Source organism: Plectropomus leopardus, chromosome 5, assembly GCF_008729295.1.
Source record: "Plectropomus leopardus isolate mb chromosome 5, YSFRI_Pleo_2.0, whole genome shotgun sequence".
NCBI lineage: Eukaryota > Metazoa > Chordata > Actinopteri > Perciformes > Serranidae > Plectropomus > Plectropomus leopardus.
The window spans coordinates 3,813,722-3,827,877 of record NC_056467.1 but is presented as its reverse complement, the minus strand read 5'-3'; the positions used below and the strand labels follow the sequence as shown (position 1 = coordinate 3,827,877).

The 14,156-nt window shown below is 40.6% G+C and overlaps 1 protein-coding gene across 1 annotated transcript in view; it reads left to right on the top strand.

Moving 5' to 3' along the window:
• The first annotated feature begins 1,839 nt into the window (after positions 1 to 1,839).
• The window catches only part of LOC121943371 (endothelin-converting enzyme-like 1), an 84,400-nt gene continuing 72,083 nt past the window's right edge, over positions 1,840 to 14,156 (top strand). The window contains exons 1-2 of the mRNA XM_042486893.1: positions 1,840 to 1,908; positions 4,801 to 4,973. The gene's annotated coding sequence lies outside the window, so the exon portion shown is untranslated. The remainder of the gene's footprint in view (positions 1,909 to 4,800; positions 4,974 to 14,156) is intronic.

Genomic DNA, 14,156 nt, shown 5'->3' with positions numbered 1-14,156 from the left:
CAAGCCACCTCTATCCATCTTGAGTTTGGCTAAACCCGAGAGCTACCTGGAGGCTACCGCTCTAATTCTATTACATCCATCCCCGAGGACAGCGCCGCATACATCACCGGTCATACTGGCTCATATGTTCTTGTGAAATAATCTCACTTTCCACTGTATATACAGACTAAGTATTATCTTGGTGTCTGACTTAGCTTCCTCTGTGAGATGACGGCTTCATCAGGGACCTTGATGAATCAAGTGAACCAGGACAAAAAGATTATTTTTAGACGCTCCAAAATAGACTTGTAGTCTGCTGCTCATATAGACTCTTCGATTATTGTCAAGAGAAAGTGTTTGGGGGAAGTTAACGCAGGTGTGTGTGCGTGTTTGCTTGCACTTTTTTTGTATGTGCATGAGAGGCAAAGAGAGATGAGAGTTTCCTTGTGTCCCCGTGGCAGCAGGTGTGTAAATAACACCCCAATAAAAATGAGGATGAATCAAAGCGCCAAGGGACCGGAACGCCACTCATCCATACACTCCCTCCACCTCCTTTTCGTCAAACTCTGACATTGATCCCGGCTCATCTGCTCATCATCAGCGTCCCTCCGGCTGCGTGCGACTCTCTCGCTGCTCTCCGGTCTGCTGGGGCGCTCGTTATAATTCTGGGTCTGTAGGCCGCGAGTGCTGTGGCATAATTTTGCCAAGTGTCCTGCTTCTGTGCGGGCTGACAGCTGAACCCAAATGCACTGCTTCACTGAGCCGGATTATAGGCCAGTGAGCCTGGTTTGCCTCGTTTCCCTCACTGTTGTTACCTGTTAGCAAAATGAGCCCGGGAGCGGCTGGGGAAAGTGGGATAAAATGGCCCTGAGCTGGAGGTAAATTAGCTGAGGAAATCACATCCATAAAAGGAAGGAATGAAACATTCAGTGCAAAGTCATTTGCTGTGGAGGCGGTTGAAAAAGGTGAGCGAGCAGCCAGCAATCATCATGAAGTAATCAGTGATTTCAGTCACCTTCACTTTGATTAAATGTGTATGATCACATATAGTAAGGTTCTTTAAAAAAGTGACTGCATTAAAAGGAGGAGAACTGTAACTGGTAATTACCCTTTGAAACCTGGGCAAATTGATTGGATTTCTTTAAAAAAAAACAAAAAAAAAACATGGGAGAGTAGGCAATGAGCATCTTAACAAGACATTGTTTGAGAATTACCAAGAAATTAGTAATAAGTTTACCTGAAAATAAAAAAGACAAGCAAAAAACAAAAACAAGCAAGAGAATGACCCCCCAAAAAATGCTGAAAATTATTCAAAAATACCAGATTATTTCTTTTTTTCTAAAAAATAATTTTAAATATGAAATTATAGAAATTACAAAAAACTTAAATGTAACATTTTGATTTTTAATTTTGCAATTTTTAAAATTCTAAATATAAAATCTTAGCAATAATAAATATAGTTTTCTGGAAGGACATTATTTTAGAAATATTCCCCATTGAATAATTTTTAAAATATAGTTTTCTAAGCACCCCCTTCCTTATTTTCCAACTAATTTTGAGGTCATTCTCTTGTCAACTTTTACTAATTTCTTTAAATTTGTGGAACATGTCTTGCCCGGTTGGTCATTGCCTTTTTTCCCCATGTTTTTTTTAATTTTTTTTTACCCTAATCACATGAGCCAGCATTTGCTCAGTGCTTTTTGATTTTATGTATATGACCCGCAAGTTATTTTTAAACAAACTCTGTTGTTTAAATCCCCTTCTCCTTTAAATCTCCTCCACCTGGCTGTCTGCTTCCTGGAAGGGCGGAGCCTCAAAGTCTTCACAGGCAGGAAGCTCACCAGTGTCAGATCCACCTGAGAACAAAGAGCTGCCAGGCAGCATGTGAATGCCTGATCCCTCCTAATGTTTGATCTGCATATGCACGATGTAAGTTTCCTCTTGTTTAAATGCATTTGTGGCAGTTGCAGTAGTTTCTGAGTTATGTTCTGCACTGATAAGTTTCATTAATGGAAAGTTTCCTCTTTATGTTTAAGTTTACATTGTGATGCTGGTTAAAGTAGTGAGGCTAAATTGCCTTTGTTAGACTGTGAAGTTATCCAGCCAGGATTTATGATGTTTAGATGAACCTCCTTTGTCATTGCTTTTCTTCTGTTGTCAGATAAACTGGCCAACTATCCCTACATGATTAGACTGGAAGCCTTTGCTCCCTTTAACTACATAGTCCTGAATCAGACTACCCTTAGGTGTAAAATCAGTATCTATTCATGAAATATTCTTTACTGTGCATTGGTAGTCGAGTATATATAGCACATGTGTTGGCAAACAGTGGCTAGGAGATGCAGAGGAACATTAACATGAATTTGAAGTTGTGTTTCTGGTGTACAGCTAAATGTGAGTCCAGCATTCATTCTTGTTTTGCTCTGTTTTTGGTCTCCACGAGGTCCTGAGGGAGAAATATCTTACTGCTTAGCTTATATTGCTTTCCTGTGTTCACCAGTTAGCTGCTAACTGTGTCTGTCTGCTCCTTGGGGCTCAGCAGGTAGGTAAAGTGAATTTATCAGAGCCTTCCTAATGAAAATAGCTTCCTGGGATTGATGTGGGCTGTTAGACTAAACCAAAATTAAAGCATAACAGTAAAGTTGCAGGATGTAAAACCAAAACCAGGAGCCGAAGATGCTAAATGCTGGTTAGAACTGAGGACCCTGCTAAAAAACAGCTTATGGCAGCTGGTTTTCACTGGTTTTAGTTGTTTTTAGTTGGTCGAAAATGGTCTTAGATGCTCCTAACTGAGTTCTTGCTGGTCTTTGATGGTTTAGCTGGGTGGGCCAGCAGCCAGACATGCTGCTGTGACCAGCCTATCAAGCTGCGCACATTTATCTGTATGCAAATCCCATGACAGTAGATTTGATTTATGCCCTTTGCTTTTTATACTTCCCCCTCACTGTAAAACCAAAACGAAACCAAACCAAAAGACACTGAAATGCTGCATAGAGCTGAGAACTGCCGAGCCAGGTGATACATTTTTGATTCTGTCATTTGGGAGTGGGCTCTTTCATTTTCTTTTCCTTTTTCACATAATAATATCAATAAGTGCAGCTTTAAATTGATTTAAAATGTTTCCAATAATCAAAAATTGACCGCACTAATGACAATTATTCCGCCTCCCTTTCACTGATGGTACATGGGCCTTCCTGTTTTATGTCCCAGTTCTGTGAACCTGTCTGTATGTTATGTTTGACCTGCAGCCTGTATGTTATGTTGACCTGCAGCCTGTATGTTATGTTGACCTGCAGCCTGTATGTTATGTTTAACCTGCAGCCTGTATGTTATGTTGACCTGGGCCTGCATGTTATGTTGACCTGCAGCCTGTATGTTATTTGACCTGCAGCCTGTATGTTATGTTTGACCTGCAGCCTGTATGTTATTTGACCTGCAGCCTGCATGTTATGTTGACCTGCAGCCTGTATGTTATGTTTGACCTGCAGCCTGTCTGTTATGTTGACCTGCAGCCTGTATGTTATGTTTGACATTCTGCCTGTGTGTTACCTGCAGATCTGCCTCAGCCTGTTTGGATGTTGTTTCTATTGCTGACTGTAAGCCTGTTCGTTTACCACAGATTTCTGGAAAGCCACTCAAGTATATAAACTACTCTGCTTCAGTATTTGCGTCTATATTCTTCACAATCCCATACCACAATTATAGAGCACACTGCTTTATTTCTCTGCATTTCTTCTTGAATTTATTGAAGCTTTAAGCATGTCATCTTGGCATTCAAGTGTAATTTGTTTCTGTTTTGTTAATAATTCCATAAAAAGATGAAAAAAATAACCTCCAATATCAACTAACAGTCTTCCCCTTATAAGCTCTTAACTCTCATTGAACAACCGGGGTAATGAAACGGTCAGTTAGTTACTCCGCTGATTTGCATAATAATATTTAGCCGACCTTTTGGTTTGATTAGTTTGGTTTGTGTGACTTTCAGGCTACATGGAGATTAATGTTTCAGGGGCTAATGTTTAGGGGTTAGAGATTTATTAAAATAGACTCAGTGATTGGGTAGTACCATAAAATGTTGCGGCCCAATAATATCAATCAGTGGAATAGAGTCATTCATTTGGGAATCAGCTGATGTTCTTTCTCTCTGAGCTGGTGGGATTGGATGACTTCAAGTCTGCTTCTTTGATACATTTTCTAAGGGAAGACTAATATCTGAAATATACCTGCTCAATATCCCTTCATATATTAATCATGTCCATGCTTGTGTTTTGGTGTGATGTTGTGGATTATTGCTATGGGATACGGGGTAACTTTATTTTTATTGTAAAGTTTTTAGATGCAATTTATCTTCTTTAAATCTGGACAGAAATATGTGTGTGAATGTGCAGTCTACAGTGGCTTTTTTGTATGAGTTTAGATGCTGAATTGAGCATCAAAAGTCCCAATATTCAAAATATATGAGTAATTAAAAAATAGTAATATAAATAAAATGTTGTTTAAGTAGGAGTATTTCCTAAAAAAAAAAAAAAAAAAAAAGAAATAATAATAGTATAAATTGTACATTTGGCCTCACAATTACTCACAAACAACTATTATAAAAACATTTTTTTTTTAAAAAAAAACAGAACAGAATTATAATAAAACACAGCCAATAGACTTGGATTAAGATCGTTTAAGTGTTTGACTGTGCGCGTGAGTGTCTGTCTGTGCGCGCGTGTGTGTCTTACCTTGTTAATGAAGGACCCCCCTCCTCTCTCTATCCCTCCCCTACCTCTCTCTCTCTCTCTCTCTCTCTCCCTCCCTCTCCTCCATACATCGGAGGCTGTGAGCTGCAGCGGCGGCAGAGAGCGGTGCGGACCCCGGTGTGTGCCGATCTCCGGAGGGGGACCGGATAATCCAGTCGGACTTTCTGCGGAGTGGATCTCCGCTATCTGCACACCCAGAGCAAAGGCACTTTTAAATTCCGACTGGGGATTTTAAATTACTAACCACAGGTAGGCTGTGCTTTCTTTTCTTTTTTTCTTTTTTCTCCACACACAAGTTTTCATCGCTCTGGGCTGGCTCTCCACACCTCTGCTGAGCGGACTGAAGCCGGTCCTCCTGCAGCCAGTTAATAGCTCCTTTCTGGGTATAACACGGCAGGCTCAGGGCTCTTGTTAATCCACGTTTTCTTATATTCCTTCTTAATTATGGAGAGCGGGGATAAAGGAAAAAACTACCACAGATTAACTTGGGAGTCACGTTCTGGCAGCCAATACGCTGATAAGAGATCCACTCGTTTTTACGCACATGGTCCCTTCGTTTATTAGTCTTTTCCTCACCATGTGCACCAGCAGATTTAGAAGTTGTGATGTTAAGTGATAGCACGCGTGTGTCGGTAATTGTATAGACACTAAAATTTAAATTGGATGTTTGGATACTGAGTTGGTCTGTCGGTCAGGAAATGACTTTGGGAGATTGCTCACTGACTACTTTTTACGTAGATGCGTCTCTAATTAGGATACGTTCATTGATTTATGTTTGTTTAATTATGTGACATATTTCTTTTCTACGATTTGTTCCCATACCTTCTTTGCGCCCTTGATGATAAAATTATTCTGACTCGGTAAGTATTTATCAAAAGCAAAAACTGAATATAATCGGCTTTAAATATGCGTAAAAGTAACACTAATTGCTAGTTGTGCGCACAATATGGGTTTCCTTTTTGCACACCAGTGGCAGCCTGTTCTGAGTCTTTACGCACCGCAAGTTCGGTAGTTTTTGCATAGCCCCAAAAGTTTTAAATCACAACAGTCGCTGTCTGTATTAGCCTTTACACCGCCACTTAACGTGCATTTAGCAGTTTAACTGCTCTGCTCATCGCTAATGATGCGCTCCTCTCCCGTATGCAGAACCCTGTTTGAAATCTTTGTAATTTAATATTTCTGCGCTTTGTGGTATAGCGATACACCTTATACAACATGACTTTAAACCTCATACACATTTATACAACAATGTTTCATTCGGCACATACTACAGCCCCAAATAGATGCCTCTGTTTGAATGAAATACAAACTTTTAGAATTTCTTGGTTAAGTCTTCATCCTCAGAATTACACCCAGCAGGGTGCCTAACAAGGTTATATACTTCTCACTCTATTTGAGTAGATACCAAAAGCGTAACATTGCAGGAGGGCTTAAGGTTTGCCAATATATAGATGTAAGGTTCTTAAAATCTCTATATTTTAAGCGTAGTTTGGCATAATGCTCTATTTTAAAAAAAAAAAAAAAAAGAGTTTTGGGAGTCATTAAGGTTAATAGAGTTACAGTATGTCAGTGCTTCATACCTGCAAGTTTGTGTGTGCGTGTGTATGTGTGTGTGTGGAGCGAGGGAGAGAGGAATAAAGAAGTTCTTCAGTTTAATTATTCTTAAAAATGACTCAAACTCTTCTGTTTTAATAATAAAATAGAAATAAAAAGCCTTTTATACTCCCTACAAAGGCTTTTTAATATCGCTGATGGGGGACATTTCACTAAACACTAAAAAAGTTTTTTAATAGCTCCACAAAGGGGGGGTCTGCTCTGCTATTAGCCTAAGAAGCATCTCGTGGGACTATGTAGAACCCCTGAGCTGTGTGTCCAAATCTGTTGCCCTTACAAACACACCGTGGCACTCTACTGCAGCCTCTGGTGACTGGTGATAAGGCTCGAGGGGGCTGACTCCCTCGTTGAACCCTCTGAGTGCCGTGAAGCTTTGGGGGCAGGCTCTGTGACCATTTTGATTAGGGGATAATAAACCCATTTATAGAGGGGTCTCAGGTGACGTAACTCGCCCGAGAGGAGATAAAAGAAGAGAGTTTCCCGCTATAAACCAGCAAATATTACACAAACTGCAGTGGAGTTTGCTCTTGGGGAGTTTATGCTAATGGTTGAGTTGAAGTCTGGACAGTGACGGTAACATTCAGAGCATGATATGCATTGATGTGATAAGGACGATGCCAAACAGATCAGCTGCTAAAGGGTATTTAAAGTGCAGGGGGATGCATGAGGGGCAAGCAGGTTATGTGTTTGGTTACAGACCAGAAGATGGAATGTTTTTTTGTTACTATTGATCTGAAATTAAATTATACTGACAGAGATTGTGTTAATGGCCAACTTTTATGGTCTTCTTAATGTGCCGTCTAGCAATAGTAGCCAACTTTTCAGCTCTTTCGCTCGACTATGTTGACCGCAGGTGACTTTGCGTCTCACTAGCAACAAATCTGCTTTCTCAGACCGTGGGGAACAATTTTAATGCGTTGATGTGTGAACTCCTAAAGCTCTAAAGCCTGTAATTCCTCCAGCACTGAGAGTCTGTGGCGATAATAACTCATCTCATGCTGATACACTTTCATTTGCAACGAGCAGGAACTTCCAGGGAATTGGAGGAAACAAATGTACAACAGTAAAATATTCACTCAGTTTCTGAAACAATCACTACTGTTGTGTCTGTGAGTTATATTGAGCCATTTGCAGCATCTGATCTTCCATTGGTCCTCCTACGTTTGTGCAGGTAGAACTGTGATCCATCTGCAGGATCTCTTTAACAGCGACATGAACCCGCCCCATCAGAGGCCCCCTCCTATTGATTATCCATTGATCTGCCCTGAGGATTTATTATTAGTGGTTAGAGACGCAGGAGAAAGGTCCACCCAGCCTTCAAAGTGTGTGTTTGCGACACGTGCCCCCTTTAAAAATCTAAAAATTCCCTGCAACACTCCCACCACCTGCGCAGGGCTGTCAGATCTAGTGTTCTTCTTTTTCTCCTGCCTGTAAATCAGTGTGATTAAGCTTTTGTAGCAGAAATTTGAACACAATTTGTCAAAAATTCATGTTATTTTTATGTTTTAAATCACATTTTAATGTCTGTACTGGCTGGAAGCAGCTCACATTTCATTATGTGGTAATGTGGGGCGTGGAGGGGTGAGGCGTAGATTTTTCACAAATGTTTTGAGGGTCTGACAGACGACAGAATCCCTGGATTTTTTCTGGAAAATGTAAAATCACATCTAAAATCACAACAATAAAATGTACCAACATTACATCATCCAACTGTTTGCATGATATAAAATGCACGATACTAAAATGCACATGCAGCAGTTTATACGATGTCCTATGAATTAGCGTTCACGATTGATGTCAGGTACTTAACGTGAAGATACTTTCCTTAGCTTTAGGAAAAGAAGTTTAAAATAACTTTGTTAACTCAAAGTTCACACTTTTCCAAACATCAGTCTGCTGGGGAAAGTCGTATTTTGTGACCCATCCACTACTCCAATCTTCCTCCTTAAGAGCAGCTTCCCACTTTATCCTTTAACCCCACCATTGGTCACGTAATCACAGCCTTCAAAAATATGTGGATTATGCACAAATTACTGGCTCATGATCACATTTGATATGTACAGATTTTGGTGCATAACTTTTTGTGGGAAAACATACGAACAGTACATGACAGCAGCCTGACTGTACATGTAATTTACTCACTCAAAAAAGTGGATGAAAAGTATTACGTAACTCTTTGAAGATCTCATGGTTGCTTTGGATTTAATAGGACTTTCTGTCCATTTGGTACCATGCACAGGACTCCTTAGAGTCCGCGGACCACACTTTGAAAACCCTATAAGGGAACAAGTGATTGCCAAAAAGATGTATGGGAAATGCATGACAACTGACAAGGCGCTATGTATCACCAGGGTGTGTGTTTTGGTCGCATTTTTAGTGTCCATGTATGTGCTGTGTGTGTGTGCATGAGACAGAGAGAGAGAAAGAGTGTGTGTGTGTGTGTGTGTGTGTGTGTGTGTGTGCAGCAGCATTAGTATAAGTCTAAGATATTAGGCCTTGTCATGTTCGGTAAATAGCCATTCATCACACATGCCTCTCCCTGTGATCGCACACACAAGATCCAATCCATTAGCCTTACACTGGGTGTCCACTCAGAGTGTGATCACGTGTGTGTGTGTGGGGGGGGGGGGGGGGGGGTGCATTTATTATAATGCTTAAGGAGTTGTGACATATGAGAAAGTGCACCTGCATGTCAAAGAGAGAGGGAGAGAAGAGAGAATACACACATGAGCAGCAATTCAATCATATTTACATTATATGGAAGCAATGTGCTCATAGTGACCGGACACTGTGTCACAGGTACAGCATGTTTCTAATTGTGTGTGTGTGTGTGTAATAAGGCAGAGCGTTGATAGATGATAGATTGAATTGATAATGACACCACACTGGGACATGCAATCCTTTTTTTTCTCCCATTTTCACCCCCGGTGGAATAACGCCCAGTCCCCTCTGCACTGCACTTGTCAACACTGCTGCTGCTGGCAGACATGTGCTACATGTTGTCACCAGCTGCTTCTTTTCATGAACTTCACCAGGACCGAGATATGACACGCAGGAGGTTCATGGTGTTCGCTCCAGTTTCTCCCTCCACTGTACAAGAACCGTAACCAGACAGTGGGGGTCGCTAGAGTGGTGACAGGGCAACTCTTGACAGACAGAATGTTAAAAGTCCCATATTTTGCTCATTTATAGGTTCATACTTGTATTTTGAGTTTCTACTAGAACATGTATTCATGATTTGATATTCAAAAGACACTTTCTGTAGTCTACCTGAAATAACTGTGTTCATGCTCTGCCTGAGACGCTCCATTTTAGTGCTGGTCTTTAAGACTCTCTCTCCCAAAAAAGCCCAGTCTGCTCTGATTAGTCAGTCAGTATGTTTACATGCACAGTTTAGTCGAGCTACGGTGACAGCTTGATTAGGCCATTTAATTGGACTACTGTCCTTGTCCCAGTATACAATCACCATGGAGAATCGATTTATTGACGGAAGTATGACAGGTGGAGCGCTCTCTTTCAGCTAGTTGCTATAGACCTATATTATTTATGGGTGGCACGGTGGTGAAGTGGTTAGCATTGTCACCTCTCAGCAAGACGGTCCCAGATTCGAACCCAGGTTGGGGTGAGATGCAGACCTTGGGCGAGGGGGCCTTCTGTGCAGAGTTCGCATGTTCTCCCTGTGTCAGCATGGATGTTCTCCGGGTTTTCCGGCTTCCTCCTGCGTTCCAAACTCATGCAAGTGTGAATGGTTGTCTGTCTCTATGCGTCAGCCCTGCGATATTCTGGCCACGCCTCTCACCCACCCTTACGAGGACAAGTGTTTCTGGTCAGTGAATGAATATATTATTTATACAGTCTATGCTATTTACCGAATCACTATCATAACTGTTAACTTACAATAACTTCAAGTTAGAAAACTGCTGCGTCACGTACATATAATCAAACAGCGCTGAGCAAACTCTGCCTTTACTGATTAGTTCTAAGCGACCTAAAAAAATCAGTATCAGTTTGTGTAATCTTCACTATGTTTAGAATATTTTCACCGCTTTACTTTGTTGCATGCATTTTTTAAGGTTTTTGGATCTGTACTATTTTAGGCAGTCACTGGTCTCTGCTCATTTTTATGAAATATAAAAGAAGATTCTTTTAAAAAGATTAATTGCATTTTTATGTAAGTGTGATCTGTAAATCCTTAAAATAAAAAAATAAAATAAAAATTAAAGACAAAACAAAGAAATTCACATTTTATATTGTTTTTGGTTCCATGACGTGCCCCCTACTTATGCATCAGCTTGTTTCCATATAAAATCCCTTCATTTAAAAGCAAATTTGCATAAAGCAATAGTCAGTATCATTCAGTCGGCAGACCCTCACGCAGACTAACAGCCAGCCAGCAGCTTTCTACACAAAACAAGAGCCACAGACTTAAACAAGCGCATTAGATCCCCTGTTAAAGCCTCTTTATCTAACTTACAGACATGAACACACGTCTTGTCCTGCTCCTTGCCAGGGAAAAGTGCACTGCTACTGTCCGCTTGCAGGCTTGATAGCTAATTAGCTGCTCAGCTGCAGCACATTAAACGGCACATAAACGGACAGACCGCAAATATCACTTTGGTCCGGTTAGATGCTGGTGTGGTCTGCTTGGTCCCCTGCTGGGGCTCAGCCTGCCAGCTGCTGTCAATCAAACACAGACACCAACACGCCCCTCCAGCTGCTAGAGGGGGAGAAGAAACATTTCTGTTATTTCCCCAGAGATCTCTTTTTTTCCTTTTGATTATACAAAACAACTGACAATCTTTTGGTGTTAACGGTTTACGTTAAATCTGTTTCATCGTTGAATTGTCATTGCTTGGTTTAAGTGCAGATTGATTTGAGAAGTCTGCACTGTATTACCTCATAAACAGAATGCAGACTTGATGTTTACTCTGATGGATTGCACAATTCAAGCAAATTTCAAGAGTGTACTCATAGATTTTAACAGTATGTGAAAGAGCCAGTGCGTATTGGGAGTATTGGAAAAAATGTACTAAAACTTCTGAAACACTGCAGCATAGTTTGAAAAATGGCTAGCTATAATGCAACGTATACATCATTTTGAGTAAATGGGCCTTTAAGTTCCTGATGCACTAAAAGCAGACAGCATGGCAGACAGCAGGGGCACAAAGTCACCTGAACGTAACCTAATCGATTGTTTGCAGATGTGCAAATTGTCCATGCTCTCAGTAAATTTGAGCAGTGTGAATCCTCGCAGACATGACTAAATCTATGTGTCACAGAGCCTCACAGCTACATGAAAAGTTAAATTGAAGCTTTACTTTCTGCCTTGCTATGTGACGGTTCATTACTTTCAGCATTGGTACTGAACATGAATCATACACTTCAGAATGATCCAACAGGAAGCGTTTTCCTAAAGCTGTTACAAGAAAAATCCCCAGCTGGCTTCCCACCAAAAAACAGTCAATTGTGTTATCACCACTGGGGCCTGAACCCCAGATCCCTGCAGTGGTAGACAAGAATTTTATCTCTACACCATGCACTCTTTCCCTGTACTCTTTCTGTCATCATTCGTTTTCCCCCTAAAACACAATAAACCACTCACCACCCCCAATGATTTGTACCTCTCACAGGATGAGATACACGCTGCTCATCTCTGTTTACCAGTAAACACTAAACTTTCCCTTTCTTTCTTTCTTTCTTTCTTTCTCTTTTCTTTCTTTTCTTTCTTTTCTTTCTTATCTACATACAGCAGTCCCATACGGAAGGGAAAGCTTGTTTAAGACATCAGTGCTGAAGTTTGCTATTCACAGAGGAGATAACGGGGATCAATTTTCACAGATCGCCCTCACAGCTTTCAGCAAGTTCACTGCATCCAGCCACTGAAAATACACACATGCAAGCACACACACGCACACACACGCACACACACACACACACACACTGGGACAGCGTCCAAAAAAGAATTAATCAGTCAGTCTCTGTCTAAGGGCTTGTGATACTACCTACAGGCTACAGTTAAAAATATATATATTTTGTCTTTGTTTATCCGCTTGACATGAATGCACACGCATGCTCTGAATTCGATTTCAATTCAGTTTTATTGAAAAATGATATATTGATTAAATGAGCAACGGTCACGTAAAATCGATGCAAAGTGTAAACATCTGCTGCGGTCAAATACCTCTTTTTGACTGAGTGAGTTGAACTGAAAGTACCTGAGCAGCTGCCATGATAACAACTGTTCAAATTCTCCTAATATTAAGGAATAGGCAGATGAGTGTGAGCAACCATCTCGTGTGACAACGTTACATTTCACTTCTGTGACTGGGAGCCTACGGTATATTCCTCTTTATTTTAATTCTCACCTTGGTAATGATGTGATATTTTTCACTGGATTGTCCTCATTTAACCTTTATAACGTGGTGAATACGCGCAGAGCGAAGTAAGCTTGATAAAAATAATAATGATAACAATAATAATATTAATAATAATTTATGTAATAATATATTAATATTACTCAGAGTTTCTGGCACACTTGTTTTAAGATCCACATTACAAAGGGCTTGAAGAAGGCAGCAAAAAAAAAAAAATTCTAAAAGAAAACACAAATAAAACAATTACAAAAAATAACTTTTTGGTGCATTGTAGTTTCATCACAGCAGACCCATGTCGATAACATCCGCTGTTGCATCCTCACAGAGCTGAGGAGAAGCGCAGTTGGATTCTCTAAACAACTTTTCCTGAATCCTTATGAATTCTTAACATCTTTACTTGTCCTCATGACGATTTATCTGGAGGTTAAAAAAAAAGTGGTTAGGAAAGGAAAGTATTTGAACGTTTCGATCGCAGCCGTCCTCTTTCTAGCGTACCCTTATTTTGAAATTCTGTGTCACCGTCACACAGCGTCGGCAGATGATGACGTCATGGCGAGCAGTCGTGAGGAAGATCAGGAGGACAGTGCTGTTTACTCCGGAGTAAATCATCAGTGCGGAAATGTTTTGTTTTCGGAGAAATTGCGAGTCAACAGATAGCGCACGCGATATGTAAACAAGAGCGGCAGTGAGGAAACATGACGCACCTGCCAGCCGCTTCACTGACGTCATGCTAAAGTTAGGTTAGCTGCTCTGTTTAAATGATGTTGACTGAAAAAAACGTGCATGTAAGACACGTAAGTCTTCCGTGCTGTTCCGTCGGGAGCTGCGGGGACTTAAACCAGCGGTGAGTGAGACAAAGCATAAATAATAGTAAACTGCTTAAGTTATAAGTAGAGGAAAAGTCCGCTAGCCGCTAAGCTAATTTCTGCTATGTAAAATGCCAGAGACTTATGCTAATAACATTAGCATGTCGTATATTGGGAACTGTGACCTATAAAAGAGAGTTGGGAGAAGTTTGTCTTCACATCAGACAGCTCTGACGTTTTAGGGAAAAAAATCATGGTTTGAATTCAAATGAAAACATGTTTTTCCAGTTTTGATTGTTTCCAATTATGTTAAAGTTGTTTTTATTTTTTATTTTGGCCAAAAGCAAAGCAAAGGTTGCCAGCTTCTCCTGTAACCCACTGTGTAAAATGAGCATATATCAGCCCATATCTGTCGCAGGCCCCTAAATCGAATCAAAATCATATCATGGAAGACTTTGCATATTATGTACATGCAGCACAACTGTCATTGCTAGTGTCAGAGAGACACAGATGTTGTTGCTGCTGTCAGAGTGAGACAGATGTTATTAACATGACTAGCATCCACATTGTGTAAGTTGCAAATTAACTTGCGCTCATCTGTGCGGCCATGGTTGTGTAGGTCTTAAATAAGTGGCAAC